The sequence below is a fragment of the Lathyrus oleraceus genome, chromosome 3 (assembly GCF_024323335.1).
Source record: "Lathyrus oleraceus cultivar Zhongwan6 chromosome 3, CAAS_Psat_ZW6_1.0, whole genome shotgun sequence".
Lineage (NCBI taxonomy): Eukaryota > Viridiplantae > Streptophyta > Magnoliopsida > Fabales > Fabaceae > Lathyrus > Lathyrus oleraceus.
This window is the reverse complement of record NC_066581.1, coordinates 489909227-489929450: the sequence shown is the minus strand read 5'-3', so window position 1 is coordinate 489929450 and position 20224 is coordinate 489909227. Positions and strand designations below refer to the sequence as shown.

Sequence of the window (20224 nt, the reverse complement as noted above, 5' to 3'; positions counted from 1 at the left end):
AGTACCGACTTCTAAAGCATGACCACCTTCAGAATATGGAATATTCCCAGAATCTGGACTACCACCAGAATCTAAATCACCATCAGAATCTGGATCACCAGAATCTGAATCACCACCAGAATCTAGATCAGAATCAGATTCTTCCTCATAATCAATTTTGCCTTCTGATTTTGACTCACTATCATAATCATTTTCAGGCTCTGACTCATCTGCAAAATCAGAATCAATATCTTTAGAACTTAACTCTGCATCGTAGTTGGGTTGAGACTTGCTCCAATCCTATACTTCTGACTCTTTCACAACAACATCTCTGTCGACTTCAACCTTATTAGTGAATGGACAATAAAGCTTATAAGCACCTGTAGTGTGATACCCCACCAGTAATATCACCTTGCTTCTATCATCTAGCTTCTTTCTAGTAGCATCTGGAACGTGTTTATAATAGACAGAACCAAATACTCTGAAATGACTCACACTTCGCTTATCTCTAGTCCACCTCTCCAAAGGAACAATTTCCTCCAGCTTCTTGGTTGGACACCTATTGACCATATATGCTATAGTGGCAACAGCTTCTCCCCACAAAGTGTTAGGAAGCTTCTTTTCCTTTAGCATGCTCCTTATCATATCAAGCAAAGTTCGGTTTCTCTTTTCAGCAAGACCATTGTGTTGAGGAGTATATGTAGCAGTCATTTCATGCTCAATTCCATTCTCCTCATAGAACATCTTGAACTCTGTAGAGTTATACTCACCTCCACCATCAGTTATAAGAATCTTCAGAGTCTGACCACTCTGTTTCTCATCATTGATTCTGGATTTATTAAATTCAGCAAACACCTCATGTTTGAACTTTATAAGGGATACCCATGTCATCCTTGTGAACTCATCTGCAAATGAAAAAAGTATTTGTTCCCTCCTAGTGAAGGTTCTGGAAATGGTCCACACACATCAGAATGCACTACTCCTATAGCATGTTTTTCTCTTGGAGCTACTTCTGATGCAAATAGCAGTCTTGGTTTCTTCCCTCTCATGCACACATAGCATGACTTTTCTGGTTTCTTAATTGCAGGAATTCCACGTACCAGTTTCTTTGAATTTAGATGCCCTAAGCTTCTGAAGTTCAAATGACCAAATCTTTTGTGCCATAACTCACTTTCCTTCATAACACTTGTTACCTTAAGGCAATTAGAATTTGCAGTTTTAACATTCACCTTGAATGTTCTATTCCTTCTCTGTTCTAACTCCATAATCAACTTCTTATTATAGTCATACAGCTTCAAAAGATTGTCCTTCATGGTAACTGAGAATCCCTTTTCAATTAATTGACCTACACTCATCATATTGCTCTTCATCAGGAACATACCAGACGTTCTGAATTAACGCATATTTTCCATTATTCAGAACCATTCTAACATCCCCCATTCCTTCAGCATTCATATACTTATCATCAACACATATGATCTTGGTCCTCTTCCCATAGTCAAAAACAACCAGCCATTTCTTATTTCCAATAAGATGGTTTAAACAACCAGTGTCTATATACCACCAGTCATCTGGAGACATACTATTAGAATCAGAAGTCATTAATAGCACATGTTCATCATCAAAACTTCTGTCTATATTCGCTTCTTTTGATTTCCTCTTCTTGTTTGACAAACAATCTTCAGTGAAGTGGCCAAACTTCTCACAACAGTAACATTGAACTTTTCTCTTGTCATACTTATCCTTTCCCTTATGACTCCCGGAAGTTGAGATTTCTGACTTCTGAGACCTACCGTGTATTTTATTGGCTTCTGACCAAGATTGCTTCTGGTCTCTCTTGACAAAAGAATCTTTCAGAGCCTACTCTACCTCTCTCTCAGAGGTTCTTTCAGTCAGACGCAACTCTCGTGCCTCTAGACTGCTTTGTAGCTCTTCTATTCTCATGGTGCTCAGATCCTTATAACGTTCAATTGCTATAATGATGTAATCAAATTGAGGAGTAAGAGATCTAAGTACCTTGTCAATGATACTTTCTTTAGAAAGGGTTTCTCCATGGGACTTCATCTCATTTCTGATCAGAATTACTCTAGAGATGCAGTCAGGTACCTTCTCATTGTTCTTCATGATGAGATTCTCATACTTCTTACGTAGAGACTAAAGCTCCACCTTTTTCTTTGATGCATCACCTCTGTAGCACTGCACCAGTGTGTCTCATGCAACTTTCACCATCGTCGAATCAGCGATTTTCTCAAACACGTTCACATCCATAGACTGATGGATGTAGAATAACGCCTTCTGGTCCTTATTCGTTAGATCATGTTGAGCATTTTTATGCGCATCCTGGAATTTTTTGGAAGTGCAACCTGAACGTAAATGTCGTTGATGAGATCAAGAACATCTTGAGCTCCAAACAACACACGCATCTGAATCATCCAACAATTCCATTTCTTACCATTACATACTGGAAGCTTCGTGCTCATATTACTATTTTCGTTCATATTTAACCTTGTGCAATACACTCAGATCTCACCTAAATATAGTGTTTCCTAATCCCACATAAACAAGATAGGTGATTCTATTACGATTTTGAACAGAAATCAATCACACAATGCCTCATTGTTTCACTCGTGTTTCCCGTGGTGTTTCCCTGTGGATCTGAATCGGAGCTCTAGATACCAATTATTGGTGTACAAGGTGATAAAGATGAACAATGGAAATAAGAGAGATAGGAGAGAATAATAACAAACTTCTACCACTCTTAAATGGTTACACAGAAAATGCACACACACACTGCAAAAGGAATAAAGGTATAATTTATTCATACCACTCACTTGCTTAAATACAAGTAGGACTTTAGGAGAAATACTAAAATACCTTCTAACAAACTTTATCAACAAGTTTTTGAAATGAATTAATTCTAACAGTTTTAAGGTTCGGTGACGCACCGACGAAAGTGGGCATTACCACTAGTTTTGGTATTTTCTACAAAATTCAGAATTCTCGTTATGATTAATATGGAGATTCGTATGAGTAAAGTCGTGAGACAGGAGTCATAGTCTTGGACTCTTGTATTAATATTTAAGAAGTTACATATTTTTTATTTTCATGCAAGCAAACTTGTTTTACACTAAGCCCTAGATACACACCAAAATAATAGAAAATGGTACTTGGTCACTTGGTCTCTATGAATTTAATACTATTATACTACTCAATATAGCCGTAAACTTGCGGCATAGCATGTCTTTCGCGCCGTTGTTGGAGACCAATTTCTTTTAATATCGTTAATTTGTTGTTTCATCGTATATACTAAGGAAAACTTTCTATTTTTATTTTTCTCATTCTCGGTTGTATGCGAAGAGCTCGTAGTTTAGGGAACCTCGCTTAACCGATTAACAAAATTGAGTGTTATCTCCACGAGAGACGTCGATTAGTTTGAACCCAATAAGAGATGACTGATTACAATAATCATTCTCTCAAAGAGTATGATGTATCCTCGAATGAAGAACTACATTTGATCATTGTTCGTCTGGGCATAGCAGTAAACAATTTTGAATTGAAACCCTCTTTGTTGCACATGGTGTAACATAACTAATTTTCCGATTCCCCAACGGGCAACCCAAATTTGCCCCATCTGATCGTTGTAGAATACTTTATACTCTAAAATTCAATGGAGTAAATCTATAAGCTATTCGACTTAGGCTCTTTTTATTTTCCCTTAGAGGAAGAACCAGAGTGTGGTTGCAGCCGCATCCATCCAATTCCACAATGACATGAAATGAACTTAAAAGGTGTTCTTAGCCAGATATTTTACTCCAAGTAAAATTGCGCAATTTAGGAACCAAATCACATGTTTTAGGCAGAAGGATGGGGAATCACTCTTTGAAGCATGGGAATGATTCAAGGAGTTATTGAGAATATGCTCACATTACGGACTCTAAAGGTGGCTTATTGTTCATACTTTCTACAATAGTCTTATCTATAATACAATAATGACCTTTGACGCAGCTGAAGGAAAGGCCCTTATGAATACAACTTTTGATGAGTCTTATGCCCTTATTGAGGACATATCCCAAAATCACTATCAGTGGGGAAGCAAATGCGCTCCCATTGAAAATTCCAAACAAAAAGAGGACTTCATGAAGTAAGCGCCCTCGATCATATGAACGTAAAAGTGGACATTTTACACCAAAAAGTTAGATAACTTAAGCATCACACCTACTGCCATTGCATCCTCTGTAATCCCAAATAGGAAAATTTATGGAGTATATGGTCACATTATGCTCCATGCCAATTAATGGTCGTAACCGAACCCACCCTCAATCAGATAAATTATGTCCAACATGGAAATATGTATTCCAATACCTATAACCCTAGTTGGAGGAACTATCCCAACCTCTAATAGAAAAAAATAACCCTTAGTTTGTTGCGGGCTCTGTACCGCCTACTACACCACCTAGATTTCAAGAACAGAAGGGTGCCTTTTCCTCTTTCTGAAATCAAACCTTGAAATGACAATGGAAAATTTCATAATAATCCAAAGCAGACAAAATGAGGACTTCGAAAACAAGAATATATGCACTAATGAAGTGTTCAGGCAACACGCATCTAAGTTTGACACCATGGATACTCATAATAAAGTGTTAGAAACCCAAATTTCTCAAGTAGCCAATAACAAGCATTTACATCTACACATGCTAGAACCTTTTCAATACAACTTGAGCCCAACACAAAAGGGCATGTAAATGATATTATGTTATGAAGTGGTAAAGAGCTGGAAGTTACTGTTGACAACAATGGTAAAGGAGAGGATAATGAGAGTGAGTATGTAATTCTTGAAAAGGAGAGTGAGTAACCACAACCTGAAAAGGAGGTAGTTGAGGAAGAAAAATAAGATCCATACGTACCTCTTTGATGCGTAAGGCCGCAAGTGCACGATAATGCGAAATAGTAATAATAGATATTGATCCACGAGGAGATGAGTTTGAGTACTAATTTTTATCCTAACAACGTGTATCTAAAGCGATCAAAAAGTGTGGTGATTCAGTGCAAAGTGAAGTAAATTTAACAAATGATAAAAACAGGACACGAGTTGTGATCATCTAAGTAATTTATAGAAAAGTAGATAAATGTGTACGACACCCACTTTCAAGGCGTGCGTATCTAGACGTGTTTCTTGGCACGACTATGCGGAATTCTCAATTAAAGCGAGTCAACTTATCACGGCAGGTGTCTCGCTACACGATTGTTTAGAAATATTTGATATGATATTGACTCATATCCTTTCGAACTACGTTTGTATCTCAGTTTCCTTTGCTTTCACAACTATGCTAGCTGGGATTTTTGTCAGGATCAAATCTCAGCATAATAAAGGAAACTTAGAAAAAGAAGGGAGGTTGAAAGGACATTTCGACTCAGTTTTCTAACTAAGGAATTCAAAGCCTCATAAGTGGGATGAATATTAAGACTTAGTATTTTCCGAAGATGAAGATTAATAGTGCATTCTCTGAGGTTGCGTAATTAATTTGCGCCTCATCCAGAGTCCTACTAGCTTAGTAAATGACATTCATTTTCCTATCATTTTCTGACCTAACAATGTGCCTACTGCATAGTCACTGGCGTCGCACATGATTTTCCTATCATTTTCATACACTAAGTGTCCTAGTATTATGCCCTTTTTCACCATGAAGTGGCATTTTTCCCAATTTAGCACCTGGTTCGACTTAACACACCTTTCTATGACTTTTTCTAAAATTTTCAAATAATCACTAAAGTTGGATCCATAAACCAAGAAGTTATTCATGAAGAGTTCAATAATATCCTCTAGAAAATAATATAAAATAGACATCACGCGATGCTGAAAATTGGCAGGCACATTGCATAGCCCATAGGGCAATCACTTGTATGCAAATGTACAATAAGGGCAATTAAATGTTGTTTTCTCTTTATCATCGGGGTGAATGGGGATTTGGAAAAACCCTGAGTAACCATCTAGGTGGTGAGAGTGCTTGGTTAGACACTCAAGAATTTGGTCAATAAATGGGAGTGGAAATGGTCTTTTTGATAACTTTGTTAAGCTTTCTATAGTTAATACACATTCTGAATCCTGTGACTATCTGAGTGTCTAGTTGTTCTCCTTGATCATTCTTAATTATCGTTACCCCCTTTCTTTGGTACCACATGAACAGGGCTAACCCACTTACTTTTGAAAATGGGATAAATCACCCTGGCCTCCAGGTGTTTCAACACCTCCTTTTTAACCACATATTTCATGTTGGATTTAGCCTCTTATGATGTTCTCTAGACGGCTTATAATCATCCTCTAACATAATCTTATGCATACAAGCAGAGGGTAATACCCTTTGAATCATTAATGGTGTACCTATGGATTTTTGATATTTTTTTAAACAGTAAGTAGTTGCGAAGTTTTGGATTCTCCTAAACTCACATTCACTATTACAGGTTGGTTTGACTCTTCACCTATAAATTTATATCTAAGGGCATGGGGTAATTGTTTCAATTCTACCCAGTGTTCTTGTCGTTCATATTTTTTCATTTTGTGTCATAAGAACTTCAAAGTTTTGGTTAAAGGAAGTGGGACTTTTGTCCAATAATTCTCATAAACTTTAGCCTTTGTGTTTCCTTTATCACTTTAGAGTCATCAAGCAAACATGCCTCCAACCCATCGGTCGAAAGGTGCTCAGATGCCTTTTCTTTGACACAAGCATCGATAATATTGACCAAACTACAAGAATCTCTTATTAAAGGATTTTTCATGAGTTTTTCCAATATGAACTCTATTTTCTCATACCCTACCTCAAAATCATTTTTCCTCTTTTAACATCAATATGGCCCTAGTCATACATAGGAAGGGCCTACCTAAGATTATGGGGATTTTAGAATCCTCTTAAATTTCCATTGCAGTAAAATCCACAGGTATATAAAACTCTACTACCCTAACAGGAACATCCTCTAATACACCAACGATATATTTAGTCATCCTATCAGCAAGCTTCAATGAGATATTTGTGGATTCCATATCACACATATGTAACTCTTTGCACACCGACATGGCCATGAGGCTAACACATACCCCTAAGTCACAAAGTTCCCTCTAAAAATTTATGTTTCCTATAGAATAGGGAATCGAAAACCTCCCTAACTCTTTAAGCTTGGTAGGCAACATGTTTTGGATTACCGCGCTAGTGTCAACAATCATATATTCAGTTTTATTAACTTCTAATATTCTTTTATTAGCCAAAATTTCTTTTAGAAACTTGTCATATGTGGGCATCTAAGTCAATGGTTCGGTAAAAGGAACATCGAGGTGGATCTTTTTCAAAAGCTCAATAAACTTTTTAAACTTAGCCCCTACCTTGGCCTTCACAAACCTTTGTAGGAAAGGGATCAGTGGATTATATGGAGGAGGAGCAACATATGGTGTTTCCTCCTCTACCTCTTTGACTTCCTCATTTTCAAGTGGTGTTGGTAGATTTTCCCCAACTCCTACATTTTCCTCATCATTACTTTTCTCTTATTTCTTACCCTTATCCCTAGAACTCTTAGCTTGTTTTTTGCCTTTTGGTTGTTACAGCGTGCACTTCTCCCTCAGGAAAAGGTCCTCGATGGATATGTCCTAACTGGGAGATTCAAGTCTCCAATGTTTTTTTTTAGTTTCCAAAGACTCATCCAAAGATGTTAGCTTCTTAAAGACTTCACTAATATGTAGATTTTATTTTATAAGATCTTCATTTTTGTGACTTTGCACCACAACGAAATTCTGCATTAACATCTGAAGGTTGTAGTCCCTAAAGGTTTCTATTTCCCCATGTTGGGAATAATATGGTCATGTAGCGGTAAATTCATGACCATTAAGCTATGAATAAACTTAACATCAATAAAACCAGAGTCACCACTGTGCTTTTATTGTTTCAAAGGGAAAAGGGAAAAGGGAAAAGTACGAACAAAACCCAAAGATAAGAAGTTTTCAAATCAAAACTAATAAAATTCCTGATATTACAGGTAAGGGGGTTGGTTACACGGAGGGAAGGTGTTAGCACACAAAGTGTCCTAGGTACCCCTAGGGAGCCCTTTTTTGTGTGTACATGTGTTTTGGTATAAAAGATGCTTGCAATAAATAGAGTGTGGGGATGAGAAAAGAATTCATTAGTTATATTTTTGTGTTTGACAAGACCTTCGGACTTGTGCCTACGTACCAACATAAAATGAGGGATCAAAACCTCGTAGTTCGTGGTAACAATTTCAAAGTGAGTGCATTGCTTTTAACAAAAGTCTAAGTTTAAAAGAGGCACAAAAGGCCTAAAAAATGTTTGAATGAGTGTTAGTTCTTTTTGTCTTTTGAAATTTTAAGTCAAGTACAGTTAAGTTCATTTATAAATTTGATTAAGAAAAAAGTTTGAAAATGCAATGGCATAAGGCCAAACTTTCTAATTTGCAACAAGGTCTAAGTTTAGAAATCACAAGCAAAGAATATTTTGAAAGGGGGGAGAGATTTGAAATTAAAGAAGTGGGAGGAGATGAAGAGACTAATCCTAAGCAAAAAAAATAAAAGTTAAGAGTTGAATAGATCTGACCAATGGGATGCAATCCAATAGACAAGAATGTCATATAGAAACCCAAATTTCCCTTGGACTTTAGAATCAGGCAATATCAATACACAAATAGCAAGATGAAGAGCAAGGCATCAAATAAAGATAGCCACATTCAAGCTTAGCAACTTCTTGATCTTCTTCATAATCTCCTATGTATCAGATGACATACTCCTTGAATGGCTCAGAGATAGGCATTAGACACAGGTTCAAAGTAACAACTTCATCAAGATCGTGTAGCAGATGAACTCAAAAGGGGGTCTTAATACTTGCATCAGATGAAAGTTTTTCTTCACAAGCACTTGGTTTATGAAAAGTTGGCATTGGCCAAGTTCTTTTGCATAGGGAATGTTGCCTAACTCTAAGTCCAATGTCTCAAATCAAATTCAACAGTCCACACAAATCTTTTTTAGAGTTTTTGTTGTTATTATGTACATTAAGGTCAAAAGACCAGAAACACAAACAAAAATACACAAACAAGTATATGCAATCTCAATATAATCGCAAGATATGGCTCAATTGAGCAAAGTGAAAATGGCATTAAAGTAAACAAGTTAAATGGTATGAATAATGGCAAATGAATAAAGACATGAATTTAAAGTGCAAAAGGTAAATGACTTGAAATTAAAAGTTAGTCAAATGGTTAGTTGATTAGAAGTTAGTATTGATTTTGCTTTTTGTTGTTTAAGTCATTCTTTGGAGAACACTTAACCCACTATTCACAATCATGGATCCTTGAACCAAGACATCTTGTGAAGGATGGAAAAAAGGCAAAGTTTCCATACATTACCATGAAAGGGGGGAGACTTACAATCTCACTTACTAGAATGTTATGCCTTTTGTGTCAAAATGTAGCGCTATGTTAAGCAATCGTAATTGGACTTATGTAGAAGTCACAACTATTTGAGGTCGGGCAATAAATTTTTTAGTGTTAATGCATGTTAGAGATATGGTATTATGAACCATACTCCTAAAAACATACCACACTTAAAAGAAAATGGCAAAAGGGTGGACCTAATCTCATCCATACTTATGTTAATTTTGCAATCAACTAGCCTTAGGATATAGAGATATTATAGGTCAAAGAAATGGATGGGGATAGAATGGGATTGAGATGAAGAGGTAGGGGAAACCTTCATCAACATAAATTGGTCAAAGGAGGACTTTTATCAAAGTAAAATCATTAATTCATTTTGGGAGATGAAATGTACATTTCATCAATCCCCTAAATCCAATGATTTTAACTTAACAAAGTCAAATAAACCTTGACCAAGGCCCAACAACAATAGTCAAACTCAACAAGTCAATAAAAATAGCTCAACACAATTTATTTGCAATTAAACAATTAAAAATGCATTAAATTAAATTATGGTTGGTCAAAATCCTAAAACCTCATCAAAACACCAAATAAAGGGCCATGAGATTTATCATAGGTCAAACAAGGTAAAAGGACCTTGGGAAAAAAATTCAAAATTTTTGGAAACTTAAAAGTATTTTTAAACAATTAAAAATATGCTCAAAAACAATTAAATCATAAAAAACATTAATATTGATCCAAAAAAGAATTTTAATTCAGAAAATGAAAGAAAAATATTTGAGAATTTTTGGTGAAAGACCCAGATTTTTTGGATCAATATTAAAATTAATATGAATTAATGAAAATAAGTCAATTAAAATGAATATCTGAAAATGCAAAAAAACGTGGACCACTTGATCTCCCTCATTAATTGAGGTGGCAGATCAAGTGGATCAGAGCGCGCGTTCCATGATGGACTCTAGTCAATGTTCCACACGCGTGGTAATCAGTTTGGACGCTCAAGATTAAAACAGAATAAGAGGATCATGTGGTCTAGAGACAAGCCAGGGCATCGTTGGAGCCAGAGCTCCGGTCTTCTTCTCCGATGGACCTCACCGGACTAGTCCACCTTCACCCATCACCAAAATAAAAAAGGAGGATATGAATTTAAAGTAAAAATGCTCAGGAGCTCGAATATGGCCTTAATTTTACCTAACTCCAAATATATTGAAAGATACAGGGAGTTGAATTTGAGGATCATGATCTGAGTTGCTTCGATTTGACCTCTAAGCAACTCAATCTTGTTGCCTATATTGGTAGGACTTCATACAACCAAAAATCAACAAGAATTATGGAGAATTAACTGAGAATCGAAGAGATGAAAAATTCAGAAATTCACCTTCACTGCAGGTTCAGATGGACACGATCTTGCTCTCAATTATGCTTGGCCTTGCTCTGATGCTTGATGGAGTGGAAATGGATCAATAAAGAAGTAGGGCTCTTGGATATTTGAATCTCAAAATAGTGGAGATTCAAACTCGATTTTTAATGAAAATCCTCAAGGTTATCCTTTGAATATGAGGGTTTATGGTTGGAGATTCAAAGCTGGCGCGCGGGGGTCCTCAATTCTAAGTGAAAGGGCTTCTATTTATAGGCCAAGGCAATGATATTTGCACACATCTCTTCAAAGTTTAAAAAATAGTAAAATGCCTTTGCATGGATGCGTGGGCGTGTGATAGGCCCATGTAATGATGCATTCACGTCCACAATCATGTGCAAGCAATGCTGAAGTCATGTTAACAAGCCATGCATTTGTGTATGGAAAGTGGAAGTTCAAATATGCCAAATGGTCATCCAACTTTAAGCACTGCATAAGTCACTCATACTTTATCCAAATGGGATGAATTTGGACTTTTTGGAAAGGATAGATCAAGAGGAACAACTTTAATGTTGAACACTTTTTCATTTGAAGCTTGGATCATGATGAAGTTTAAGGTGGAAGTTTGGAAAATCAAACATATCAAAAAAAATTATAAGTACCAAGCCATATGTTCACTTCTTCCACCTTGAGTAACTTTTTCTATAGACTTCAAATGAGAAAATTTCCTTCATCAAATTTGTAGATATCTCAAATTCCTTCAAATTGGTCACAAATTTGACCTCATTTGGATTTATCATGTAGGAGTTATGCATTTTAGAACTTGAGGAAAATCACTTGTTCAATGGTATTGGCCCAAAATGACCTATAATGTCTCCTCAAATCACATGCATTTAAAAGTTGAGTTTTCTCTTCATCCTAACATCAAAGTTGAGGTAGACATATTGAATTTAATTGTGCAACTTGAATATCATTCATATCATAAAAATTGAGCAAGTTATGGTCTTGGGAAGTTGACCTCCAAATTAGGGTTTAGACAAAATGACCTATAATCTTTCACCATAAAAACTGACGTTCCAAGCAAAACTAGCTCTAGACCTCAACATGAAGTTGTTTGGAATGTCATTTAGAGTAACTTTTCTCTTGGGGTAATTTTTCTATGATAAAAATTGTAGTAGATAGGGTCTAGGGAACCCCAGTTTTGATCAGTTGAATTCCTCTGGTCAACCACCATGAACCAACTTTCTAGCATGACATTATCTTGACTTTTGGGACTCATGGAGGATCATATATGCATAAGATGGTGAAATGTGAAGTATCCTTTTAAATATTTGATTAATTGGTGAAGGAGCTTGTTGAAGAAGTCACATAAGATACCCAGATGAATTAGGGTTTCCAAGGCAAACCAACTCCAAACTCTTGATGATTTCTTGATCAAAATATGATGCGAAGATCATGGGGATTAATATATGATACTTAGAGCCATAGTAAACAAAATCTTGATTGAGCTTCTTGCAATGAGGGTCTTAAACCCTAGATGTGAGCTTAATAGAGCATAGATGAGCATGTGCACTACCTACAAAAGAGTTAAACTATACAATAACATATTTTTAGTATTTTGGTTAGTAAATGATAAAAATAACAAAGTATGATACAATCACATGGTGCTTGGTGATCTCTCCCAATGCAAACCCAATGAATGAGGGGTAAGGAGGATGCCAAGGTGTGATCCCAATGCCAATGCATATGATGAGAATAGCATGAGGAATCTTAGGGTCAAAATTGGGGTCTTACAGCTGCCCCTATTTAAGGACATTCTAGGTGAGGAGGTGAAGGTTAAAATGTTTGCATCGACTCGGTAGAATGGGCTTAAATAACAACATATAGAAACAAATTTTGGTCCCTAAGAGACCTCATGATGCGTATGATGTGAATGTGAAAATAATCTCTATGGGGAAAAATGTTACCACAAAGGAAAAGAATCATGAGAGACTTGAAGTCCGCAGGAGTGTAATGCATTTCCATAAGGAAAACTCACTGGGGAGACAGAGACTCTAGGAAAAAAGGTGTGCGTAGGCCAGGCTACGAAGTCAAAACTGTTTGGGGATTCGAGAGATTCCATGAGAATAAATCAATGGAAAGACTCAACCGAGGAATAAAAGGAATAATCTGCAGGGAAAACAGATAGATTAGAACAAAGCTGAAATACGTGAACCAAACAGGAAATAATGATCTTACTGGGAAATACGCATCCAAAATCAACTGGGGAAGAAAAGATCTTCAACACAGGAGGAACAGAAATATATTATCCATTATCGGGTACTGGGTAAAGAGATAACAAAATCTGACAGGGAGGACATCTGTTACCGGTTAGGGTAAACATATCAAGGATGACTCGTTGAGGGCAACCAGGAGGTGTATTCATTTACCAATTACTGGGTAAGAATAACCTGCTGGGGAAAAGCCGAATAGGATTTACAACTACCGGTTACTGGGCAGAAGACCACAAAGAAAGAGAATATTCGTTACTGATTAAAGTGAACATATCAAGGATAGACTCAAAGGGGAAGAATATTTGTCACCGATTAGGATAGACTTAAAGGTAGTAGCTTCCTTGATGAGGAACTCAGAAGTCAACCCAAACATCCCTCCTTTCTTCACCCAATAAGCCTCAATCTCAGACTTCTTCAAGTGAAGAGCTTCAGCTATAATATGAGATCTGGGAATCTCCTCCAATCCACTAAAAGGCACTTTGCTAGAAACGGGTATTCCCAAGAGATGGGCATACTCCTCCAACGTAGGCACAAGTTGATAATCAGGAAAAGTGAAGCAACGATAGAGAGGGTCATAAAACTGAACCAACACACTCAAGAGTCCTTCAGCCACATTAGTAGACAATACAAATATAAGCTTCCCATGACGTTGTTTTAAGTCCAAGAGATCTAATACAAAAGATGGTAGCTTCCTTAACTCTTTCAAATCCGGACATCTGAAACTGTACTTCTTAGTGTTCCTTCGTCCATAATCCATGGTCTGAAAATATTTGCAAATAAAACCTCATTTCCTTGAAGCTATTTTTGGTGTGATGAATGTTATGATACGCATGATTGCATGAATGCAACAATCACAATTAAGGGATCACACACAAGGCAAACAAAGGTCAAGGGATGAATCAAGTCATTATCAAGATCAATCATCCATTTTGGTGGATTATGGTTTTCACACTATCAACACCCAAGTTCCATCGATATTGACAAGACTTGATTGGATCAACCAAGAATCAAGGGTTTGTTGTGAGTCAAGGGCATGGAGTCAGGTTAAAAACCATCCGGAAGGAGTGTACTAAGGATAAAAACCTATAGATCATGTTCTATAGAGTTCCCAGAGTCTTAATTCCATCTATCGGATATTACAAGTTAGGATGACTGACTCATCAACCTATAATGTTCTCAAGAGAAACTAGTCTGAGTGTAGTATCGCGTAACAACTGTTATCAAGTCTAACTTGAACGGTCTCCGCACTACATCCTAAGTAGGCCAAGATGGGTTAAATGTTCTACGGTCCTCAGCTTCTCTGACCCCAAATTAGAGAAAGTAATGCCTAACCACAAATAACTTGTGTGACATCAATAGCTCCAAAAGGGTCTCCACTGAGTAGATGGATCTCAGGCCAACTTGTTAAGGACTACTCCACACAAGTCGAACATGACTATACCATCATCTTATCTTAATTGCACTCAAGTTCGGGTTAGAACTTATCTCACCACTCAGAGATAACCAAGCACAACAAGCAGATTATATCATACAAACAAATATACATACATCAAATATACGAATATATACACACACAAAAGTAGGCTAAACCCACTGGAGACTACTCCCCAACAGAGTCGCCACTTAATTTCTATAGAGGTAAATTCAAGACCATTAATTTATGAATAAACTTAACGTCAATAAAACCAGAGTCACCACCGTGTTTTTATTGTTTACAAGGGAAAAGGGAAAAGTATGAACAAAACCCAAAGATAATAAGTTTTCAAATCAAAACTAATAAAATGTCAGAGATTATAGGTAAGGGGGTTGGTTACACGGAGGGAAGGTGTTAGCATCCAAAGTGTCATATGTAATCCTAGGGAGCCCTTTTTTGTGTGTACATGTGTTTTGGTATAAAAGATGTTAGCAATAAATAGAGTGTGGGGATGAGAAAATAATTCATTAATTTTATTTTTGTGTTTGACAAGACCTTCAGACTCGTGCCTACGTACCAATATAAAATGAGGGATCAAAACCTCGTAGTTCGTGGTAACAATTTCAAAGTGAGTGCATTGCTTTTAACAAAAGTTTAAGTTTAAAAGAGGCACAAAAGGCCTAGAAAATGTTTGAATGAGTGTTAGTTCTTTTTGTCTTTTGAAATTTTAAGTCAAGTACAGTTAAGTTCATTTACAAATTTGATTAAGAAAAGAGTTTGAAAATGCAATGGCATAAGGCCAAAGTTTCTTATTTGCAACAAGGTCTAAGTTTAGAAATCACAAGCAAAGAAGATTTTGAAATGGGGGAGAGATTTGAAATTAAATAAGTGGGAGGAGATGAAGAGACTAATCCTAAGAAAAAAAATTAAAAGTTAAGAGTTGAAAAGATCTGACCAATGGGATGCAATCCAATAGACAAGAATATTATATAGAAACCCAAATTTCCCTTGGACTTCATAATCAGGCAATACCAATACACAAATAGCAAGATGAAGAGCAAGGCATCAAATAAAGATAGCCATATTCAAGCTTAGCAACTTCATGATCTTCTTCATAATCTCCCATGTATCAGATGACATACTCCTTGAATGGCTCAGAGATAGGCATTAGACACAGGTTCAAAGTAATAACTTCATCAAGACCATGTAGCAGATGAACTCAAAAGGGGGTCTCAATACTTACATCAAATGAAGGTTTTTCTTCACAAACACTTGGTTTCAGAAAAGTAGACATTGTCCAAGTCCTTTTGCATAAGGAATGTTACCTAACTCTAAGTCCAATGTCTCAGATCAAATCCAACAGTCCACACAAATCTTTTTTAGAGTTTTTGTTGTTATTATGTACATTAAGATCAAAAGACCACAAACACAAACAAAAATACACAAACAAGTATATAAAATCTCAATATAATGACAAGATATGGCTCAAGTGAGCAAAGTGAAAATGGCATTAAAGTAAACAAGTTAAATGGTATGAATAATGGCAAATGAATAAAGACTTGAATTTAAAGTGCAAAAGGTAAATGACTTGAAATTAAAAGTTAGTCAAATGGTTAGTTGATCAGAAGTTAGTATTGCTTTTTCTTTTTGTTGTTTAAGTCATTCTTTAAACAACACTCAACCCACTATTCACAAGCATAGATCCTTGAACTAAGACATCTTCCAAAGGAAGGAAAAAATGCCAAGTTTCCACACAATACCATGAAAGGAGGGAGACTTACAATCTCACTTACTAGAATGTTATGCCTTTTGTGTCAAAATGTAGCGATATGTTAAGCAATCGTAATTAGACTTATGTAGAAAGTCACAACTATTTGAGGCCAGACAATAGAAATTTTAGTGTTAATGCATGTTAGAGATATGGTATTATGAACCATACTCCTAAAACATACCTCACTTAAAATAAAATGGCAAAAGGGTGGACCTAATCTCATCCATACTTATGTTAATTTTGCAATCAACTAGCCTTAGGATATAGAGATATCATAGTTCAAAGAAATGAATGGGGATAGAATGGTATTTAGATGAAGAAGGAGAGGAAATGAAATCAACACAAATTGGTCAAAGGAGGACTTTTATCAAATTAAAATCATTCATTCATTTTGGAAGATGAAATGTACATTTCATCAATCCCCTAAATTCAATGATTTTAACTTAACAAAGTCAAATCAACCTTAACCAAGTTCCAACAACAGTAGTCAAACTCAACAAGTCAATAAAAATAGCTCAACACAATTTATTTGCAATTAAACAATTAAAAATCAATTAAAAATGCATTACATTAAATTGTGGTTGGTCAAAATCCTAAAACCTCATCAAAACACCAAATAAATGGTCATGAGATTTATCATAGGTTAAACAAGGTCAAAGGACCTTGGGGAAAATTTTCAATATTTTTGAAAACTTAAAAGCATTTTTAAATAATTAAAAATATGCACAAAACAATTAAATCATGAAAAATCTTAATATTAATCCAAAAAATAAGTTTAATTCAGAAAATGAAAGATAAAAATATTTGAGAATTTTTTGTGAAAGTCCCATATTTTTTGGATCAATATTAATATTAATATGAATTAATGAAAATAAGTCAATTAAAATGAAAATCAGAAAATGCAAAAAAACATGGACCACTTGATCTCTCTCATTAATTAAGGTGGCAGATCAAATGGATCAGAGCGCGATTTCCATGATGGACTCTAGTCAATGTGCCACACGCGTGGTAATCAGTTTGGATGCTCAAGATTAAAACAAAATAAGAGGATCATGTGGTCTGGAGACACGCCAACGCATGCCGGAGCCAGAGCTCTGGTCTTCTTCTCCGGTGGACCTCACCGGACTGGTCCACCTTCAACCATCACCAAAATAAAAAAGGAGGACATGAGTTTAAAGTAAAAATGCTCAGGAGCCCGAATCTGGCCTCAATTTTACCTAACTCCAAGTATATTGAAAGATACAGGGAGTTAAATTTTGAGGATCATGATCTGAGTTGCTTCGATTTGACCTCTAAGCAACTCAATTTAGTTTCCTACATTGATAGGACTTCAGACAACCAAAAATGAACAAGAATTATGGAGAATTGAGTGAGAATCGAAGAGATGAAAAATTCAGAAATTCACATTCACTGCAGGTTCAGATGGACACGATTTTGCTCTCAATTGTGCTTGGCCTTGCTCTGGATGCTTGATGGAGTAGAAATGGATCAAGAAAGAAGTAGGACTCTTGGAGATTTGAATCTCAAAGCAGTGGAGATTCAAACTCAATTTTCAATGAAAATACTCAAGGCTGTCCTTTGAATGTGAGGGTGTAGGGTTGGATATTCAAAGTTGGCGCGCAAGGGTCCTCAATTCTGAGTGAAAGGGCTTCTATTTATAGGCTAAGGCAATGATATTTGCACACTTCTCTTCAAAGTTTAAACAATAGTAAAATGCCTTTGTATGGATGCATGGGCGTGTGATAGGCCCATGTAAGGATGCATTCAGTTCCACAATCATGTGCAAGAAATGCTGAAGTCATGTTAACAAGCCATGCATTTGTGTATGGAAAGTGGAAGTTCAAATATGTCAAATGGTCATCCAACTTTAAGCCATGCGGAAGGCACACATACTTTGTCCAAATGGGATGAATTTGGACTTTTTGGAAAGGTTAGATCAAGAGGAGCAACTTTCATTTTGAACAGTTTTTCATTTTAAGCTTGGATCATGATGAATTTTGAGGTGGAAGTTTGGAAAATCAAACATATCAAAAAAAATTATAAGTACCAAGCCATATGTTCACTTCTTCCACCCTGAGTAACTTTTTCTATGGACTTCAAATGAGAAAAGTTCCTTAATAAAAGTTGTAGCTATCTCAAATTACTTCATATTAGTCACAAAGTTGACCTCATTTAGATTTATAATGAAGGAGTTATGAATTTTAGAATTTGAGGAAAATCACTTGTTCAATGGTATTGGCCCAAAATGACTTATAATGTCTCCTCATATCACATGCATTTAAAAGTTGCATTTGCTCTTACTACAAACATCAAAGTTGAAGTAGGCATCTTGAATTTGATTGTGCAACTTGAATAACTTTCATCTCATAAAAATTGAGCAATTTATGGTCTTGGGAAGTTGACATCCAAATTAGGGTTTAGACAAAATGACCTATAATCTTTCACCATAAAAAATGAGTTTCCAAGCAAAACTAGATCTAGAACTCAACATGAAAGTTGCTTGGAGTGTCATTTAGAGTAATTTTTTTCTTGGAATAATTTTCATATGATAAAAATTGTAGGAGATAGGGTCTAGGGAACCCCAGTTTTGATCAGTTGAATTCCTCTGGTCAACCACCATGAACCAACATGCTAGCCTGACATTCTCTTGACTTTTGGGACTCATGGAGGACCATATATGCATAATATGGTGAAATGTGAAGTATCCTTTGAAATATTTGATCAATTGGTGAAGAAGCTATTGAAGAAGTCACATAAGATACCCAGATGAATTAGGGTTTCCAAGGCAAACCAACTCCAAACTCTTGATAATTTCTTGATCAAAATATCATGTGAAGATCATGGGGATTCATATATGATACTTAGATCCATAGTAAACCAAATCTTGATTGAGCTTCTTGCAATGAGGGTCTTAAACCCTATATGTGAGCTTGATAGAGCATGGATGAGCATGTGCACTACCTACAAAAGAGTTAAACTATACAATGACATATTTTTGGTATTTTGGTTAGTAAATGATAAAAAAACAAAGTATGATACAATCACATGGTGCTTGGTGATCTCTCTCAATGCAACCCTAATGAATGAGGGGTAATGAGGATGCCATGGTGTGATCCCAATGCCAATGCATATGATGAGAATAGCATGAGGGATCTTAGGGTCAAAATTGGGATCTTACAGGTCCCATGGCATGCTAGGATTAGTTAATGTAAAGAAAGTTTGGGTGATCGCTCTACTCCATACTAAAGGCTTCAGAGTATGGGCTTCCTAAGTCAAGGTTCATGTAATTGCCCATCCCTGGACTAAATCCTCCAGTGATAATCATTCTGAAAAGAGGGAGTTTTGCATAAAACACAATAATAGAATAGATAAAAGTTATTTAATCTATATTGTGTTGGAATAAAATTTCAATATCAAAATTATCTCCCTGACAACGGTGCCAAAAAATTGATATGCAAGGCCGCAAGTTCACGACAATCTAAAAACGGTGGAAGTAAAATGAACAAATAATAAAAAAGGACATGGGGTTGTGACCATCTATCTAGACTCACCCTATTGTTTATCCGAATTTGAACATGAGAATATCTAAGAAATTTATAGAAAAATAGATAAATATGTATGACACTCACTTTGTTGGAGTGCATATCTAGACGTGTTTCTTGGCTTGGATAAACGGCTTTCTTAATCGAGAACAGATCACCTTGTCACGAGGAGTGCCTCGCTACACGATTGTTTCGCAACCAGTGATCCATTATCGACTCATATCCTTTCAAACTACGGTCATATCTTGGTTTCCTTTGCTTTCGTAACCGACACGAATATTTTTAAGGACTCGGATTCTAAAATAAGAATACAAATAATTATCAAATATATTTTTTGGATAAATCAATTAGGGTTGTCATGAGATAGACTCTCACGAACCCTTGTCCTTATAAAAATACTCACTCATGGTGAGGTAAACAACAATTAAGTAAGTAAAAGACATAACATGCAAAGTAAACAAAATA

General features: G+C 36.0%; 1 non-coding gene across 1 annotated transcript; it reads right to left on the bottom strand.

Moving 5' to 3' along the window:
• Positions 1 to 3807: 3807 nt before the first annotated feature.
• Positions 3808 to 3913, bottom strand: LOC127132913 (small nucleolar RNA R71). Its single transcript, XR_007806917.1, has one exon. It is a non-coding gene; the product is annotated as a small nucleolar RNA R71 (small nucleolar RNA).
• Between the last annotated feature and the right edge of the window lie 16311 nt (positions 3914 to 20224).